The sequence below is a fragment of the Struthio camelus genome, chromosome 3 (genome assembly GCF_040807025.1).
Source record: "Struthio camelus isolate bStrCam1 chromosome 3, bStrCam1.hap1, whole genome shotgun sequence".
Lineage (NCBI taxonomy): Eukaryota > Metazoa > Chordata > Aves > Struthioniformes > Struthionidae > Struthio > Struthio camelus.
This window is the reverse complement of record NC_090944.1, coordinates 114,778,865-114,799,472: the sequence shown is the minus strand read 5'-3', so window position 1 is coordinate 114,799,472 and position 20,608 is coordinate 114,778,865. Positions and strand designations below refer to the sequence as shown.

General features: G+C 43.2%; 1 long non-coding RNA gene across 2 annotated transcripts in view; it reads left to right on the top strand.

Annotated features, from left to right (window-relative positions):
• LOC104140298 (uncharacterized) overlaps positions 1–20,184 on the top strand; it is a 71,460-nt gene extending 51,276 nt beyond the window's left edge. Inside the window, exons 4-6 of one of the 2 annotated variants that reach the window (XR_011140429.1) lie at positions 15,227–15,403; positions 18,815–19,230; positions 19,652–20,184. This is a non-coding gene — a long non-coding RNA (uncharacterized lncRNA). Of the gene's footprint in view, positions 1–15,226; positions 15,404–18,814 lie in introns of both variants that reach the window. The other variant, XR_011140427.1, reaches the window with a different exon arrangement.
• Positions 20,185–20,608: the final 424 nt, after the last annotated feature.

Below are 20,608 nucleotides of genomic sequence, written 5' to 3'. Positions count from 1 at the left end.
CTGCTGGTTGAACCAGCTGCTCCTTCCCACTGCTGTCTTAGGCAGCCATGGGGAGGCTAGTGTCTAGGCACAGAGCTGCATAGCAGTTCCCAGGGGACCTGATAGTGCTAAGTGCGTGCGCAAGAGATCGTGAACTGCTCTGGGAAAAACACATTTTCTGGCCGCACAGCTCGTCTCTCTAATACCATATGTAGAACCTGGGCATAGCAGGCTGGTACTTAAATGAGAAGTTTCTGAGAGGTAGCTTATGGCAGGCACTTCAGGGTGCAGTTGTTGTTTCAGTAGGTGGCAGTTTCTACCTCTGGTACCATCCCTTCGAGGCTGGCAGAGGAATTCCCAAAGCCAGTTACCAGAAGTGGTAAACTCCATTTACTTTAATAGGAGTTACATTTAGGTCTCTGCTGAGTACCGTATTGTATCCTGAATGTGTCATTTTCAACAAAACAGTCATTTCTTCCCTCAAGGGAGCAACCAGTGCTGTGCTGCCCTGAGAGCACAGCAAAATGTCAGTTACTGTGATTTTATGGGGTTAAGATATAATTATGCTCTTGTTATCAGATCTTAGAGTGAAAGACAAGAAGCACTATTTTAAGCATGCAGTTGTGGCAATAATAATAATAATTTTCTCCAGAATGTCTTTTTTTATGTTAGTGTGAAATAAACTTTTAAGAGCAATGAGAATACATATGGAATTTTCTCGTCCTAAAATTTCTGTTAGTCTATTTTCTGAAAGGAGTAATCAAAAGTCGTGTGCAAAAGCACATGGAACAAGATTGTTCTTTTTTTTTTTCTTCTTGGGAGATGGCCTTTCATACATTGGGCCCTAGCTATGAGTCAGGGCTGCTGTTTCCTATCCTGAAGTGAGGAATCTCTCTCAGGAAGTCCTGTGTTGTGCTAGAGATCAGAGCAGGTGATAATGGTCTCATCTGGCTTTGAAATTTATGAGAAGGAGATAGGACATGTAATGGAGTCATTATTTTGTTTTAGTCCGTTCTTCACAGTGCAGCACTTGGAGGTGTAACAGCCGTGTGGTGACCAGATGGAAGGAGCTGGGAAAGGGGAAGAACAGTAGGACATTTTCCCCATTACTAGTAAGCAGATCCTGAATAGAAGCAAAAAATGCTGTGAAAATAGGTAACTAATTTTATCCATATAGATAACTTTAGAAAGAAGCATAGGTTATGAGAAGTCAGGCCCTAAACTGAGAGGAGATGGTATGGAAGAGGTGGAAGGGTGAGTAAATATTGGCTAAAAATAGGACAAAAAGTAAGTATTGCATCTTCTAAAACCTAAACTGGCTATATTTGAGGTATGAGTATCAGTGGAGGACTCCAAATTCTCAAACAAAATTGGAAAATCACTCAAAGAACATGAACTTTAAAGTAGGTTGACTAAGGCTGAGAAGAAGAAAATAGGTGCCATTTCTGGGAAGTTTAGAATTATTCCAAATTTCAAGAGTTAAAAAAAATCCTCCTCCGATTATCCTGTTATCTTCCACGTGCTTCATTCAGATCTCTGTGATTCAAAACTGCCAGCATTTTCAGGTTCAAATTTTTTGCCTCTTTTCTCAGATGTTGTTTTATTCTCTTAATTCCATTCCTAAATATCTGTTAGGCAGCTCTTGGTTTCTAGTGGTACTGCAGCTGGGCAAAAATAATTTCTTCCACAAACTTTTAAAATTCAAATTCTCTTTCCCTTGTGGCTGCGAGAGGAAACCATATTTTTAAATCATTAGCAAACTACACCTGTTTCAAAATAATACGCTTATTTCATTATGGTCCTAAAATTAATTTTAAGATGTCAAATGGTTGGAACTTTCCAAGCTAATCTGCACCAAAATACCTCTTTAATTTATGAGGAAACACTGAACATTCCTGAATTGCTTAATCTAGTAACACTGAGACAGAAAGGGGATATGATGAGTTTTTATAAAGATATTTAGGAGGTAAACTTCAAAGTGAAAAAGAATTATTTGAGTTAAAGCATAACACTGGCATGAGATCAAGTGAGCTGATCATTAATACATTCAGACTGGAAATTTAGAGAGAGGTTTCTATCCATCCAAGAAGCGGTGTTCCGGTGATGGGAACGGAGAAGTTAAATGTTTTAGGCTGCAGTTGGGTACACTGACGAGAACAATTGTGTCACAGAATTCCGAGGGACAGAAAATGAGGCTTGTGATATGGATCAGTTGGTATCTGATGTTTAGGTGTCAGCAGCTGAGTTTGAAAAGAGACTTGGTTGTTTATTCGCACCATTGTTTTATTCTATTAATCACATGCTTCAGGACTTCTGTTTGTAATCTGCAGAGGTCACTGAGGGTTATTTTTACTTTTCTTTTATGCGTTGCTAGACTTCTAGATTGCTCTCTATTTCACCTCTGAACCGTGAAAGAACAGGATGTAGGATGGAGTCCCTAATCTCTTAGGTGTCTCTCACTCATAAACTCAGGGCTAAGCAGATCACCATATTTGGGGCAAGGAAGGAATTTCCCTGTAGGTCCGGTTGTCAGCAGCTATTGCAGAGGAGGGATGTTCTTCATCTGTCTTCATTTCTTAGGATTTACAGGAGATTTTACCTAAAAATTCCCTTCAATTGCAGGGACTTGGTCTTTTGACAATGTACTAGATGTTGCCTTTCTGCTTCTTGGGGCTCGTTAGGGTTGCAGCTGCTTTATGATGAAGTGTGAAGTTTGTTACAGGCTGCTGGGGAGCATCCTGGGCCTGGTGGTGTGTGGGGACACATGGGATAGGATGGCTGCAGTCTAAGTATCTGTGAAAGTCTGGACTTGCAGACCCAGATGACCCTTTCTGGCCTTATTTCCTACATTTCTTGTTCTTTTTCTTTCCCCGCAAAAAGTGATTCCAAATGTCTATTTTAATTCAACCTGAAAGTGTTTTGTTTTTTATGTTTTGTCAACGTGGCCAATGACTAAAATATCATTATACAAACAACTTGGCCATCCAGGAGCCCCCTTTGCCCCCTCGGTACCTGCATGGCCTTGAGTTAGACGTAGGAGCCTGTGGGCTGCACGCATACAACAATGCTGCCCAGACCCAGAAGCCAGTTGAGGAAACAGGCTGGAAAACAGGCTGGAGCACCTATCTTTCTCCTGCCTTGCATCATTAGGCTTGGCAGCCCAGGGGAAAGGGTATCTGGGTGGTCTGAAATTTGACTGCTGTAGATGAGAAACAAACTCAAGAAGGGAGGAAGGGAAGCAGCTATATTTCAGGCCAATATCTTCTAAGGTGATGTAGATCAGGCTTTGCTGCTGGCTTGGACTGTAATAGAAATCACCATCCACCCTAAGGCAATGCTCAAGGGAGGACGTGGACCTCCTGTCCACCTAAAGGAACTGCGGCAGTGCTTCAGTAAAGAGATAACGCAACGACTTAGGAAACAGGAGGTCAGGGTGGGGCCCAGACCTCTTTCTTCTCATGTGACTCTCACTTGTGGAGTCACTCGCTGCCCCAGGTGGCTCTGACACAGGAAAGCCTCACAACATCACTGGAGAAGTCTTGCTGATGAATTCATTTTGAAGTCACCATTGTGCAGCCGCTGAGCAATTAATCACGGAAAAAGATGAATCAAAACTACAATGGTCTGTAAGATTCCAACACTCTGCTTTGTAACTTGCACATGCTAAAGACATAAAATGATTACGATGGCTTCTTCCTTCCTTTCCAGCCTAAGGATAGTAAAAAATCCCCCCTTGAGTTAAACAGACAAGTAAGCTGCAATGATTCCTGTGGTGCACTGTTTTAATACATGCTGTTTAATTACACTTTTATGACTGGGAACAGGTAACAGTCTTCATGCTAAAAATATTTAGACATATGGATTCCCCTTGTATTCAGAGTTGTTTTCATCTACCAGACTCATAAAGTAGTGAAGCTACATGATAATGCCATATGTATAATAAAAGCACATTTTTAGAAGACTACCTAAATGCATACTATTAAAATACACATATTTTGCTAAGGAAATTAAAAACGAAAGATAGGTTTAAAACATTGTTAAAGACTGTAATGGGAATGGCAAGTGGCATAACGGGAATAATGCCGTGGGATTATCCTTGGGCAATAGGGAATAACCAGAATGAGATAGTATTAAGGACAAGAAGTCCAATCCTGCAGAGTGCTAGCAACCCTGAGAAGGGCTGAGCCTGCTTGGCTCTCCATAAAGGCAGCTGGAGCTGAGGACATTGAACACCTTTGCAGGATAAGGCCCAAGTCAGAGTTCCAACCTAAGGCTGTCATATGTAGCCTGGATTTTTATGAAATGCCAATTTGATTTTTATGAGATGCCAATTTGAATGTCTTAGTAGGACCCTGGCACACTAAGAACCACTCAGGACCACAGCCAAATTTTTCAGAGCGGGTCTGATCCCCCTGCCACTTAAATGGAAGGACAGATTCCCATTGCCCCCACTGGGGTTGGTTCTGGCCTTGTTATCAGGAGGCACCCTAAGTGTGTTGAAAATTGGCTCGGGGAGGTGTGGAAGCAGCACATCTGAAAAATCCTGTGCTGCTGGCAGTCTGGGTAGGTGGAGCCAGCTTAACTCCATGTTCAACTGTGAGATGGCCAAGTTGTGCAAGCGCTTCTGCCCATTTTGGTCCTTAGCACAATAAACCCCTATCTTACATGCCTCAGATAGCCAAGGTTGCAGAGCTATAGGGACCGTGAGACTCACATATCTTGATTTCAAGTGAACAGTTTCCTTGGATAGAAAAACAGAATTTTTGATGCCTTAAGTGGAAAAAAATAGCAAAAACTGTCTCCCCCTTTCCCAGAGTTCAAGTAGGATGGTTCAATAGCTTTACTAACATGAGCGATGTGGAAACCAGCGACTGTGGCCTCAGTCCTGCAGAGTTCATGACTACGGAGAGAACACGCATCTGAAGAGTTAGCAGGGCTGTGATCTTGGTCTTACTGAGTTCAGCAGAAGCGCTATCATGTGTTGGGGAGTATGGGGGTGCAGGATCATCCTCACTGCCACCCCCCCACGGTACTTCCACAGGGCAGAGCCAAAGCAAGCCCCCAAGTCTTGACTGGTGGAATCGATTTTAGCTCTCGAAGACACCCCTTCCCCCCTGGCAGTGCTGCGAAAGCTGCTGGCAGTGGGGCTTCGCTCCGGGCTCTGCAGAAGGTTCCAGTGAGCCTCCTGCGCCCGCTGGCTCCCTCCTCTGCTGCGTGGGGTTTTGCGCGTCCGTTGCCTTTCGGCTGCATCAGCACCGTTCTTGCTTTGCTGATGGTCTTATACGCCAAGCTGAGAAATTCAGTTCCTCTGGGGGTTTATAGATTTTTGGCAGCCCAGCCCCAGAATCTCACTGTGTTTACATGTGTTTCCCCTCTGGTTCAGAGCTCTGCTTCAGCTGTTACAGAAAAATCATGTGTATGGGGTCAAGGGAGGCAGGAGAGCCCTGCTCAGGAGCCGTTCGGTTTGGCGTGGGCCAAGAGTCTCCAAGGACATGGGGGAAGCTCATGCGACACGCGTGCACCAGTGCCATGTACCGAAACAGGCCCCACTCAGCAGCCCTGCGGGAGGCAGCACAACACATGCCCAAGGGCCTCCATGCACCTCCCAGCCCCCCCAGAGCAGCACCCTTTCCCAGGACCATGCTGGGGCAGTAACCCTGCAACGCTATGTGGCCAACACAACCAGAGGCATCCATAGTCATATGGTTTCCTTCAAGCCCTTCCCAGGGTGGGGGAGATCAGACCCATGGGTGCTCCTTCGAGCTGGGACAGCATCAGCGGGAGTCTGCCACATGCTCCCCTTTAGATGGAGCCACAGCACGGCCCCGCCATGTTGCATCTCCGGCCCAAATTAATTGGTACCTGTCCTGAGTCTCCCCCAGGAGCCCTCCAGTGCTGTGGGAGTGAGATGAGCCTCAGGAGAGGGCATTGCAGATAAATTCACCCATAACGAAACATTTGTTTGTCCAAGGCTGGGCCAGACCTCTGGCTGTGCTTTCCTCCTTTGCCATGGGGCAAGGAGAGCAGCAACTCTCCAAGGATGGGGCCATGCTCAGGCAGCTTTTCAACGTTCAATATGGATAGCTTCCACTGCTACGCCTGCGCCATTGCCTTGTCCCACAGCAGACCTGAAAGCATCTCCTTTAGGTCCGTCTCAGTTCTCCAGTCCACCATCAGCATGCTGGAGCCACTCATATAAATATCCTTGTTAAAATATGTGCTTCAGCATTATCATGATGAGCCTAACTGCTAAGTCCATCCTTACAGGGAGGATGGCACTTACTTTCTTAAATGTATAATATAGAACATCCACATTCATATTTTTAGTAGCATATAGCAGTGGTCCAGCCTTTAGTGTACTGTATGTACTTTTAATAATCTCCATAAAAGCCTGATTTTCAATCCCTAGGCTCAAGCTGACAGTGTAAATAAAATCACCCAAATCCACAGGGTAAGAGAAATGAAAATGACAAGGATTAAAATTTTGTCAAACCTCTTTCTTTTTAAAATTCTGCTTCCCTTCCAATTGGATCATGACCCTCTGTGTGCACAGCTTAAGACCAGACGGTATGCTTTCACTTTTATTCCGCTCTGCAGCAGGCTTACAGTATTTAGTGAAAGTCTGTAAAGAATGTGTGCTGTGTAGAGAGTTAATACCATAATCCCCTATCGTTAGGGTCAAATGCTGAATAGAGTAGAAGAATTAGAAAATATGTTACATACAATGGCAGAAAAAATGCATCAGCATGCTGTTCTGTTAACACACGCATTCATTACCAACAAGTAAATGACAATGAGGTAATAGAGTATATTAAGAGATGTGTACTTCAAGTCTAGTGTGCGTGTTATTATGAGAGCCTAAGACTTTGAGTGAGAATCTAAATACTATGTATACACACACATTACAGGGTTGTTTATTGCAGGGTTGTTTGTTGTGTGCAATTACATCTTTCTAGGAAGCACTCTGATTTAGCTTCAGACTACCAAAAATCAGCTTTTAAAATTATTTGATGGAGCTGAACTTTGAATACTCCTTTTTTTGATTTTCTGTGAAGTGTGATATCTGTATTTTGCAATCCAAGCGTGACAATATATCTATCTCTAGAGAGTTCCCAGGCTTGAATTGCAATAATTTTAGCTAAGGAAGTATTTCAGAAAACAGTCTTAGCACTTGTCTCTTCAAGAGATCATTAGGGTGCTAGCTACTTACATCGTATAGAATTGGCATGGGTGTTTCATTCCCCTGGGCTTTCAGGAAAAAATGAGCCAGTAGGCACTGGAGGAGTGACAAATTACTAGAAAGAGGAGAGAGAGGGTACATTCTGTATATAGTAGCAGCTTGTAGGTAGTGTTGCCTGTTACTAGTTACACAATATAAGAATCACACAATCCAAAAATGAAGTGCCTATGTTAGAAAAGGCAGAGCTTTACAAGGAGAAGGGTGACCCTATGGAATAGGAAGAGATATTCAAGTTATTGGGCTGCCTTTCCTGACACTAAGTAGTGCCTGATTTCCTAATTATTCCTGTTGATTCAGCTTAGTTATTAAGGGTGGGAGACAGTGGTGAACTGGAGACAGGATGAAGGTGCTTTAAAAAAATCTTGCAATAGCTGGTTAATGACAAACTGTGGAAAGCACTGCAAGAACATGTAACCTCAAGACTTTGTCCAGTGCGGGCATGTTATCTTATCTCATGACTGATCAGTTGTAGATAGTACCAGGAGGCACTTTACCAAGCTGACCACGTATGGTCTTATGTAGATACGTGTGCTGACTGTTGTGCACTGTCACCTGCGTGGTGTTTACACTTATGTATATATTCCTAAAGTAAGAGTTGGGAGTGATCAGGAAAACATCTTTATCTGAGGAAAAAAAGAAAGTGAAATTTAAGTCCTCAAAAGATCTGTTCAGTTTTCCATAAATTCAGAGAGTTATTGGTTAAAAATCAGTGTTACCCAAAAAAGCTTTTATTTTGTCAAAAAATTCTTCCTCAAAAATTGTTTGACTGGCATTTTTGACCTGCTCTGGCTGAAGTTAAAGTGATTTCCATTTTGAGATCTTTTAGGTTTCCGAGGGGAGAGAACTTGATTTATGAGGCTATCATTACTCATAATTTGTGTATCAGATTTAATTTTTTAATTTTGAAAGTTTGCTAAAAATCTTTCTGTTTTTGAGTTTTGTGACTGGAGCCTTGAAGCAATTGTGGAGCATCTCTGACAGACAGCAAAGGGTAAGCTGACAAAGTTAAGCAGTGGCAGGACTGAAGGTGTTAGTGTCCTGCACGTAGGTTGTTTAGTCCTGTATTGGTCTCATCATCGTCATTTCCAGTCATTCCAAGTGACTGGAAATCACTTAAGAGTTCTTTTCATTTTAATCCTCATTACAGATCATTTTACCTACTTTACAACATTTTGACAGTTTTTCCTTCAGACTAAGTCACACCACTGTAAAAACAAATTCAGAAAAATGAACAAAAGGCGTCTCACTACAGAAACACAGAAATATCCTTCATCTAGGTATAGTTTTTATACGCATCCATTAATGTCAAAGACATGTTTCACCTCGGTAGAATACAGCTTTGCAGTTCAGTCATCGCAGCATCAGAAATGCATTTCTTTTTGTCCTTCTGCGGTGAATGTAGACAACTGTTGGTAAATTCTGGGTATTCTGTTTATTTAACCATGCTTACTATAGATATGGTGGACAGTCAAAGCCAGACAGGGCTAGCCAGATTGTGCTATGCTACTGCCAAATTAAATCCTAGTGAGCGGATTCATAGAGACTGATCTCCATATATCTGGCTGAAACTCACTGTAGAAGGAGTGAAACATATTTTTCTAAGGAACGAATGAGTTACCTGGAAATTGCAGACTTTCCTGCTACGTTTGTGAATGGAGCGTATTAAAAACAATAGATTATACACTGGGTTCTTGACAATATTTAATATCTAAGCAAATCAGTAGACTGAAATAATTAGAAACTGTGACTAGAAAGGGAAATGGAGTACGATAGATAAAATCAAAGAAACAAAAACTGTTAAGGTGACAGGAGAATACATGGCAGTAGAAGTTAAAGAATAATCAAGAAAGACTTGCCTTGATGTGGTGTTCTTTTTCTGGAAAAATAAATTAAAAGTAGGCAAAATAATTCAAGCAAAGTGAATGATTAGTTAACGCTCGTCGTTCCACAAGTGGCTCAGCTAAAGAAACGAGCCAACTAATTCAGAGCTAGGATCTGGCAGCAATCATCGCCGTGGCTGATTTTGCGGCTAAAAACATCAAAAGGTGGAACAAGCAAAGCGAGCGACCGCACCGGGCGCGAGGAGGGAAACGGCAGGCCGGGCGGGCTGGCTAGCGAGCAGGGAGCCGCGGCCTCCCACCGGCGGGCCCTGGCTCTCCACCTTGCCCGTGCCGCGGCGCGCGGGGCGCGCGGCGGTGCACGGCCGAGCCCCTCGTGGCGGCCGGGCCGCGCGAGAGCAGCGTGCGGGGCCGGGCTGCCCGCACCGCCCGCCGGCCGTGGCTTTCCGTGCCGCTGTCTCGGGGCTGCGGTCGGCTTAGGCAATTAAGCACTGTGCTCGTGGGCTGCTGACTCTTTGTGCCAAGGCAATTAATGCCCGCTCGCTAGCAACGCCTGGATTAAGGCTGATTGTCTTAGAGACTGTTATTTTCTAAGATCTCATTTAGGGTTCAGCTGAGTGGGTCTGCATGCCGAACGCTCAGGTCTACGCGCAGCAGATGCAGAGATTTTTCAACCAAATTAGAGAAGAGACCTCTGTGACGCACACAAACTGCTCTGTAATGATTATGGATATTGTTTGGATGTTTCAGTGTTCGTGATACGACTGTACAGGGTTAAGTCAACAGTACTGTTGGGAAAACAAGCAGAAGAGGGAGAAAGAACAGTATCGTTTGCTGAAATGAGCAAGTTGCGTACACTCGGCTCACCATCAATTTGTATCTCCTAGTGTGGCTCAGCACAACTCCTTCCTGTGGTTCAGAAGGGGATTGACTCAAGTGAATCACCCAGGAAATATTCTGCTCTTAAAGATGCGTTCAGTTCCCCTTGCAGGCAGTGACACACAAGTGTCTATGCACAAAATTTTTCCCCACGGCTTCCTCACATAACCAGCGCATGCCCTGCATCTGTTTAGGATGAAAAATATTTGGGAAGGGAAATCCTTTCTGCCAATGTCTGCTCCCTATCCAAGTCAATGGTGGGTGCGTGTGTTTGGGTGCTTTTGGAAAGGATCTAAGGCTGTCGGGTATGGTTTGAAAGAAGTGATGTCTACCTCACTTGGTAATATTGCTCTCTAAGAATAAAGAGCCAAAAGTGGATGTTTTGGGTTAACCCTGATGGAATTTATTCTTTTGAAAAATTTAGGTCACAGTGTGTTTTGCAGAAATTTTTATGTAGTTTTGTGGCAATATTTAATTTATATTTGCTTCTCACAGTATTTACATAACCTCTATCACAACATGTGACTGCCCTCCAAATACCTAAAAACACCAGTGCTTTTTATTTTTCTTTTTTTTTTTTTAGCTTGCAGGTAAGTACCTTGATTAGCATGTTTTTGTTTGCTTCTGTTTGTACTTACAAGTGGTTGTACCTGGCAACTGTGTATGAAGAAATTAATGAGGCAAAGTTAAGTCAGAGAGATGAGTTTTGCAATTAACACTGAAAGTGGTGAGATCTATAGTTATTCTTATCTCTTGCGAAAACGAATTTACCTGCCACGGGAGAGTTGTGTCTCCTGCCTTCTTAGGTTTCTCCACACTGGTTGGCATTTCTTGTTTCTGATAGAACATACCAGCCGCAGGATGTAACAAGATGCAAAATCTGTTCACAAAAAGTGAGTCAGGAGGACGGAATGATCAGCCACACATTACACCGCTCCTTTTTCAGAAAAATTGCTGCCGTGGCACCATTAGCAGAGAGAATAAGCTTCATTTATTGAACATGAAGATTGTCACTGATTTAAAAAACATGCAGCAAAAGGTCATGCTGCTCATTTGCAAATAGTGACTATGCACGAGTGGAACCATAAAATCATTTTTTGGTGAAAGTAACAATTTATGCCTATCTTTAAAAAATAATATAAGACTTGGTTTCACCACATGTGCATTCACAGACAAAACTTGACACTGTTACCATATAGCTCTTATGAAAGCAGTACACAAATTTGGTTTTCATTGTGGCACTTGTGCTGACTGCCAGCTGGAATCTACATCCACGTCTATCATCCATATCTCCATCTACATCTTTTTCATCATTAGGACTGCCTCGGAGTCTACAGTCAGAGTGTTTTGTTAATCCTGTCCTCTTAGAAGTTCCTTTTCTGTCCTCTTTTTCAAATTTGGGATTGATTGCTGTGTGAAGCTATCCTTCTTGTTCAATGGTAACCACAGTGGTGCTGGAAAAATAATTGTTTTAGCAAGTACTGAATTAACCACAAAAGCTGTTGCAAGGAACTCAGATTATTCACAGCTCTTGACCATATTCAGTGAACAGTCACTTAAAAAATGTACTTGCTGGAATTTAGAAAGTCAAATACAGTTTCAACCTTTCAATAAATTTCTAGCCTCTCTTTTCAAAACAGAACTGTTGTTAAAGAATATAAAACAGCACACTCGCATCAGGGAGCACAAATCTCATTTGGTGAAACACTGCATGCCAGCGTATTTTGAAACATTTTTTTTCTTGGCAGTTTGTGCATCAAACCAAAGAAGTGCACCAAAAAAATGCATTGTCTTCATAATGCTACAGCATCTCTGTAGTTTGAGGACTGAGGAGTCCCCAAGCTCTCACTGATGGACCTGGTGCTGATCTCAAAGCAAGTTTTCAACATAAGATTTCTTCCGTAGTTTTGGCTGATTCAAGTTCCTTTGCAGTTGCCTTAGATTCATATAACTCTAATAATTGGTTTCTCTAGAAGTGGAAGACAGGTCACAGAGAGACACAAAGAATAAAGAGGGGGAGAAAATAAACCACTGGGGCCCTGATCCCGCAAAGCGCTTTACTATCTATCTCCTTCGTGCTCTGAGTACTTCTACTGCACTAAAGTTAATGGTGCATAAATGCAATTTTAAAATATAATCCATCTGTAACCTATATCTGTATGGAACTGAATTCTGACCCTGTATTTAGGGTCACCTGGGGTACACCTGAGGGTGAGGTTTGCTGCAAAATATAGTGTATTTTGTGTACAAATCTGAAGTTATGCTTCTTGCGTTAGATCCAACGTAGGTCAAAGTTGCTTTACATCACCTTGACTGGTTCCAAAGGAAACCTTCAAATAAACCAGGATCATTGCAACATCATCTCTTGAAATACAACCAAGTAAATCAGCATAGCTTAACTCTGGCAAAAGAAATCAACGCAAACTTATATCCATCTTGCACAATGCAGATCAGGCTTGCTTCTTACCAGCTACCCAGGACGCTCACAAAACATCAGGGTATTCTTCAGGTAACGCACACAGCACAGATAGGGATTGCCATTATATCTTAACAATTTAGGAGATGAAGGGGAGCGATGTTAATGCTTTGCATTTATTTACTTTTACAGCATGCCATAAAGATTAAAAATACATTGTACACAAGTGCAGTATTTAATGTAGCACTTTAATTACATTCAAGTGTGTTACTAAATAGTCTTGAGAAAACCTTAATGACCAGCTGTTCTACCCTCTTCCCATATGTCAGAAACGGTTTCAGAAACCGCATTCTGGGACAGTAAGGTTGTATAATTAGACAGTGTATAGTTAACACTTCTAAATTTTCCTCTTAAACTGTGCGCCCTTTTCACTAACATATTGTGGTTTGGTGCCAGTTTGGCACAATGCAATTATGTGATGTGCCAAACTGCAACTGAGATGTACAAACTCTCTGAGACATGTTATGATTGCACCATTATCTTTTTATATCTTTTTCATCATTAGGACTGGATGCTTTTTATGTTATGTAAGATTCAGCTTTTTATGGCCAACAAATAAACTTAGTAAATAGGACTATAAATTTTTAATAGTTCTTCCATAATGCAGTTTGTCTAATCAGAATTAGATGGTTACTGTAACCCCACATCAGTTTTCACTAGAAAAGGCATCATTCCAAGAACAGCAGCCATAGACAAAAATGTCAAAGGAGGTACCTTTTGGCCCGGTTCAGGAATGCACTTAAGCACATGCTTAGCGTTAAGCACATGAGTGCTCAATGAGACCTCTTATATAGAGGCATGTGCTGAATCTGGATCAGAAAATGGTTTATGCCAAACAAATAAAATGAACCCTTTCTGGGAGTAAGCAAGTACAAGGGCAGCTCCGTCTTTCAAACCATTATCATCCCTTTCCCAGTTAACGTCTAGAAACGACAGTGTTTTTCTGGGATGTTTATAGTTTTGCCAGACGAAACGCGTTCACAGTTTCCAAGGTGGGGGGGGGAAGGGGGGTAGCTGGGCAAATGCATTAAGAGCAAGCCACCAGCCGAGCCGTCAGTGCACAGCACAGAGACTATCCATCCCGGACCAGCGCAGGGGGGCCGCGGAGGCAGGAGCTTCACCATTCTGACGGGAGAGGTTTACGACAGTTTTATGCCTGAGCTTGAATTTCCAACGACTTATTTAGATGTAAGCAATGACAGCTGTAATCATGTTTTAAATCTTGCTTTGTATCCTTAGTTATAATGTTGTTCAATTAATATTCAGAATAATGGAAGTGATGTGCCCCTTTGAAAAAGACTTGAATGCAGGCCAAAGCTTTGGGAAACTGATTCTCAAGAGGATTAATCAGCATTTAAAACTTGCATTAATAAAAATCTGATCTTCTACTGTGTGGCATGCATAATACTTTTCATTTTTAAGCATTTTATTTTAATAGTGTAGTATCCTTTGTCCTGATTTTTAAAGGGATTTTAAAATCTAACTCCTTCAAATCAATCCTGCTTTGCCCCCTGTGCATTCTTTTACTGAAAATAAACACACTAAGGAAAACCTTAGTTCTGTACAAAATACCTCTATTACTAAGGTTGAACAAAGTGCAGTGTGCAAGCACACTTGTCATAGAGATGATGTGAAGCTTCCATAGGAATTTATATTAGGAGAAGGCTCACCTTTTCATTTAAATTATTGATGTAATAAAACCACAAATCTACACACAATTATTTAAAAGTTTGAAGGTAAATCATATGCTGAGAACACCTGAAGAGTCACAGAAGGCTCCGTGACAAATACTCTCCATTTTTCACAAGACTTTTCTCTGTCCTAAGGAAAATGATTGTACTCTATGTCAACAAGATTGGGTCTATATCTGAAAGACAAACTTAATCTATGTTTTTTGTTGTTCTGATCTCATTAGTGGGTTAGAGAAACAAGAGGATTTTGTATGAAGTTTTGCATATAAATTCAGTTCTAGCAAACCAGCTAATTTACAGGCTAAACAGCCAGCAGTTCATAAGGTAGTTCTGTTTCATGTCTACTGCAGAAGCTAGATGCGTTTTATAAATGCTAGAAAACACTATTTCTTGTGAAGAGACATTTTAATAGCAAATAGCTCACTCAGATCTTCTACGAAGTGAAGAAATCTAGTTGAGAAATTCTTGTATCCTTACTCACGTCGTTGAAAGGCAACAATTTGTGCTCTGAGTGTGGACCATCTGCTTTTACTTTATTTCATACCTAACGTGATGTTTCAGTTCATCATAAATGCAATCAGTTTTCTAAACGGTTCCAAAGGTTCTTAAATGATATTTTTAAAATCTTGCTGCCTTCTAGAAATAGAAGGCAAATAAATGTGTTTTGTTTAAAAACAGTAGCTACAAAATGCATTGCATCCAATGGAACATCAAAAATTATAGCCTCTTAGGCACTGAGCGATATGACTAGACTTTGAAATACTGTAAAGAAAAACGAATCACAAAAATATGCATTCTCTACCCACAGTGAACAGTAGACCCAAAATGAGATGTGGAGCATGAGAGGGGAAGGGCTTTGTGCAGGTGTATGTGTGTTTGAGCTAGATGCCGATCTTAGTTTTTCTGGAGTAAAGAGAAGAAGGCTATAATTTAAGATATTCTCTATCAGAGTTCCCAAGATCTAGATCTGGCCCAGTGAGATGCAAATGATCCTACTCACTTGCATAGAGACGGCGGGATCAAATCCCAGCTCTTTATGCACACTAAGAGAGGGAGAGGCAGGAGTTGCTCTGATACCACCACGTCATCCTGTCAAGCACAACCTTCCTGTTTCTTGTTGCAGAGGAAAACTTTGAGACTGCTGCTCACGGACCAAAGTGTTTCCCCATAAGTAAAATCCTATCTATAAGAAGTCAATGTCAAAACATCATTAAATGGACACAGTCAGGAATTCCCACGGGTCTAGGACTTTCTCTTGAGCTGACAGACACCTATTCAAGTCCAGAAGGGTGGATAAAATGTAAGTAATCCTTGTACCTACTGACTAAACACCCACCTGCTGGCTGTCATCTCTAACCTCCCTGATCCTCGCTGTCACCAACGAATCTCACTCCAGCCTGCCTTTAGTTATCTTTGAAGGGAGACATAAAAGTCCCTTTGAAATTCATTTTACAGCATCCAGATCCATAAAACTAAGTCCATAGCCAGCACATGAGGCTGTGTCTGTATAGGAAATAAAATATACCCAATCTCTCTCATTGAATGTCATGACATGTGTCCACACACCTGAATTCTCTTCCTCGCTCTCAAAGACAGCAGTTGTATGCAACCTGACCTGACCACTGGGAACAGTGCCTGGGAGCAACGGTCTTCCCCTACTCTCTGAGCAATGCCTGGAAGCGAGCTAGTGGTGTATCCTAACTGCAAGCCTCTGGCGCTCCCCAGCCAGGCCACTGATTGAGGAACTGCCTTTGGGTCACTCACCAGCTGCTTCGTACAGGCGTGAGCAAGGGAGTGTCCAAAACGATGGCAAATTACAGCTCATCATGAGACTCCAAAGTGGAAACAGAGCAAAACACTGCATCATCAGTTACCCAGTGTGGGACTTCAAACTACTGCATGCACTAAATTCACCTAACCCCTACTACCAGTAAGCAAAGCTACAGTTAAGTGAAATTAAGTAAATTTGATACATTGCTGCTGGGAGCCTGGATCCTGTTGCTCTGTGGTGTTGGACCACAGTCATCTTTTTGCTATCTTCTTCTCCACTCCTCTACTCTTCTTGTTCACTCTTCTCAGGCTCCTAATTGCCATGGGGAACCAATTTCCTTCATCCAGTCAAGGATGTTATTACACCATTGAAGTGAGGAGCTCCAGTCCTCATTTCTTGCTTCTTGTGGTTTTAAGTGTTCCTTCTTCCTGCTTCCTTTGCAGCTGCCTTACTCTGGTCTGTGTCAGTACTGGATTAGGCTGAATACGAGTCCCACATTCTTTATTACAGAGTCAGCATTTCTTCCTCATTCCTTGTCAGGCTGTTGCCCAGACGGGTTATTTTGGGACCTACACTAGCTGGCCCAGACATAGCCGTGCCAGGGAGGGTACTAAGAGTTAAATATTACAGAGTCAGTGCCTGCGCCTGAAATGAGGTCGTGTTTTATTTGCTGTTATAGTCTAAACGTGCCTGAGGAGAAGAGCTGTAAGAGTGTAAGATTTGCAATTCCCCAGCGCTGAAAGGCTAGCTGGGAAAAGGGGAAGCATCCCCAGGTAGCAGCAGCCTGCTCCTCACAGCACTCTCACTGCCTTCCTGTGCCTTGCCTGCAACAGGCAGTGCTGCAAATCCACTGGCTGCAGGTAGGAGAGGATGAGGCTATGAGAAGGATTAAGCCATGTGCACTTCTCCCTTTTCTCCTTCCTCTGACCCACAGAGCTGCCCTTACCACCACTATCACAAGCCATGATCACGCCTCTGCTCCCTGGACCTGTCATCCCCGCACCTCCCCACCAAGTGAAAGGCAGGAAGCAACAAAACTACAGCAGCACTGCAGGGCTGTATACTGTGGGTCTTGGTGGTGTAGGTGCTGAGAGAAATAGCTCTAGCAGCTGGATCATGATTTGGGCATCTATCCTCTCCATCTCTTTCCCTTTCCCAAGACAGGGAGCATTGCAAGTTCAGGGCACAGAGACCAAGCTGTGGGTCAGGCAGAGAGTGTGTGGGGCAGAACTCAAGGGGTGAGAGTGAAGAAGAAGGAGGTCAGACAAGAAGGAGGAGATGGACTGGAAGATGCAGGATAAGAAACAGCATCTATGAAATGTTTGGGAAATAATGATTAGACTGAACTTTCTGGATAAGGGTTAATCTTCCCTGTGTTCCCAGTATTTTCCTCTGAGCTGATAAATAATGTATAGATGTATAGATACAAAGTGGGAATCCATGATCAGGTATAGACCCTCCAGCAACTTAGCTGGGTATCCTGCCTATGATATATTCATTTTACTGGGCATCAGAAGCAAGTTTACTTTCTCTATTGCACCTGCTTTCTCTTTACATTTTGTCATACCTCAGTGACACTTATGCCTAGGGAGTCAGGTAACTACCAATGACAAGTACCTACTCCTCTGGAAGCCCAACGTGGAATGATTTATATAGACTTGAGTTTTTGCTCTGGAAAACAGTCCTCTGGAAACACTTTGAGCAGGGCAAATTTCAAAATAGCCACTAAATTCAAAGAATCTTGGCCATGCTATCTAACCTCACTAACCCTGGGTTGGCTGTGTTTATCCCATAGCAGCAGAAAAAAAAAAAAAGAACTTAAAAAATTTGGAGAGCAATGCAAAATACCAAAGCTTATATTATACAGACGGGAAAAGCCACAGGCATCGGTATGTATTACTAATGGTGTTAGAGGCACGTTTTTCTAGCAATACAGACAAATGGAACAGGTTGGCTTTGGATTTAGAAACTCTGAAGGTTCAGTAACTCTTTTTTCTCCACCTCAATTAGCAGTGCCAGGTACAGCACATACAGCACATGCCATGAGGGGCACATGACACTTTCATACCCACGAAGCCTTCTCACAGGATCACAGAATTGTTGGGTTTGGAGGAGACCTCTGGAGATCACCTAGTCCAACCTCCCGACTCAAGCAGGGTTGTGGATGTACATGGGCATACTGGAGCGAGTCCAGCAAAGGGCTCCTAAGCACATTGCCCAGGATTGTGTCCAGGTGGCTTTTGACTATTTCCAAGGAAGGAGACTCCACAACCTCTCCGGGCAACCGGTTCCAGTGCTCAGTCACCCTCACACTAAAGAAGTTTTTCCTCACGTTCAGACGGAACTGCCTGTGCTTCAGTTTGTGCCCGTTGCCTCTTGCCCTATCAGTGGGCACTGCTTGAGAAGAGTCGGGCTCCGTCTTCTTTACAGCCTTCTGTCGGGTATTTGTATGCATTGATCAGATCCCCCCTGAGCCTCGTCTTCTCCAGGCTGAAGAGGCCCAGCTCTCTCAGCCTTTCGTCGTACAACAGATGCTCCAGCGCCTTCATCATCTTAGGAGCCCTTTGCTGGACTCGTTCCAGTATGCCCATGTATATCCACATCTCTCTTGCATGGGGGAGCCCAGCACTGGACACAGTACTCCAGAGGTGGCCTCACCAGGGCTGAGCAGGGCGGGAGGATCACCTCCCTCGACCTGCTGGCAGCGCTCTGCCTAATGCAACGCAAGGGGCCGTTGGCCTTCTTGGCCATAAGGGCACACTGCTGGCTCATGGACAACCTGTTGTCCTGCAGGACCCCTGGGGCCTTCTGCGCAGAACTGCTCTGCAGCAGGTCAGCCCTCAGCCTGTCCTGGTGCACGGGGTTATTCCTCCCCAGGAGCAGGACTTTGCGCTTCCCTTTGTTGAACTTCACAAGGTTCCCTTTTGCCCATCTCTCCAGGCTGTCAAGATCCGTCTGAATGGTGGAGAACCATCCGGTGCATCAGCCATTCCTTCCAGTTTTGTATCCTCTGCAAATTTGCTGAAGGGGCACTCTGTTCCATCGTTTGGGTCATTAATGAAGAACTTGAACAGGATTGGACCTCGTATTGACCCTTGACCCCTGGGGTGCACTGCTAGTTGCTGGCCTCCAGCCAGACTTTATGCCACTGATCACAACCCTCGGAGCTTGGCCTTTTTTTTTTCTTCTTTCCCGATCCACCTCACTCTCTGCTTATCTAGCCCGCGCTTCCTGAGCTTGCCTATGAGGATGTTATGGGAGCCAGTGCCAAAAGCCTCAGTGAAGTCAAGGAGGACAACATCTACTGCCTTCCCCTCATCTACGTAGGCAATCTTTTCATTGCAGAAGGCTATCCGGTTGGTGAAGTATGATTTCTGCTTTGTGAATCAATGCCATGCTGTAGCCGTGTAGACCTTGGAGGAAGCTAGAGTGACCTCAGACTAGTCATTTACTTGGCCAGTGAGCAAATGCTAGGGGGTATTGTGGTGCCTGAGCTATCTCATTTGAAGCTGGGGGTAAATCCACGGGACACTGTGTATCTACCTTTGCAGCTTGCTGTTATATATGCTCTGAGAACATAGCAACAGCTACAGGGCCAGTGTCCCCCATCTGGCAGATAGCTATGACTGATGCTTGGGGAATAGTGTTAAATCCCTTTGCAGAGTTACAACATATTTCTAACTTATTTTTGACCTTTTATTTTTTGACCTTTACCTCTCTCTTTAACTCCTTTTTTTTAACCTTTTACTTTCTATTATGGTATTTTTATGAAAACAGGTTGTTGCCATGCTTAACTTCAGTATGCTGTTGTAGAGCACTGGGTGTGAGTCAGCCTTGAGGCAGGAGGATGGACAAAATGAGCTCTTGAAGTACCTTTCCAGTCCTATTTCTACAAGTCTATGAACAGAACAAAATGAACTCAAGATAATTTCTCAGAAGAGAGCAAATAAAGGAGTAGTTTCTTTGAATTGTGCACAAATTGAATATGAATAAAATGAATCCCACATCTGGTCCATTCTTTTTTTTCATTTCTCTAAAGAATAAATAAATAATGCCATACAAACACACACAAAGAGCAAGCAGGGAAGATCAAACCAAGGGTGCCTCAGGTTTTACCTTCTGTCTCTTGAAACATCAAAAGATTAAAAACAAAAAATCTGCATGCCTCATACAAGCTTAGAGAGCTTAAATAAAATGGCAACTACAGACAAACCGTCACAGTTCCTGGGACTAGTCATCAAAATCTGAGAGGAGTGGAGTTTACAGTGCTACAGCCTTCCCATTGCCAGCAAGTTTTCCAGTCCCTAGTTTTCTTCTGTAAATGCAGTATGGGCTGTCCTCACAGGGAGAAGAGTTTAAAACACTTTTTGGCTAGAGGGAACTCATGGTGTGAAGTTAGCTGCCTGGACTCCGTATGCAATGTGTGAAGAAAGCTTGACCTCTAATGAGGAGAACTCATAAAAGCCAGCCTGCTGAGGAGGGTCCTGCTGGTCCTAGCCAGTGGAAACCACTGGACAGATGCACCTTTAAAGGGGGACAGTTATGCCTTTGCCCTCATTTCTGGAAGGAACTGAGATGCCCAGCTCAGGCCAGAGAGCAGAGAGAGTGTGGCAGCTCCCTGAAGTCGTGAGTAATGAACATCACGGATATGCCAGATATTTACGATGAGCCCAGTCTTGCAATTTGTTTGCTCAACTGAATTGTTGGCCTTTTCTGAATCTCTTAAGGTTCCAA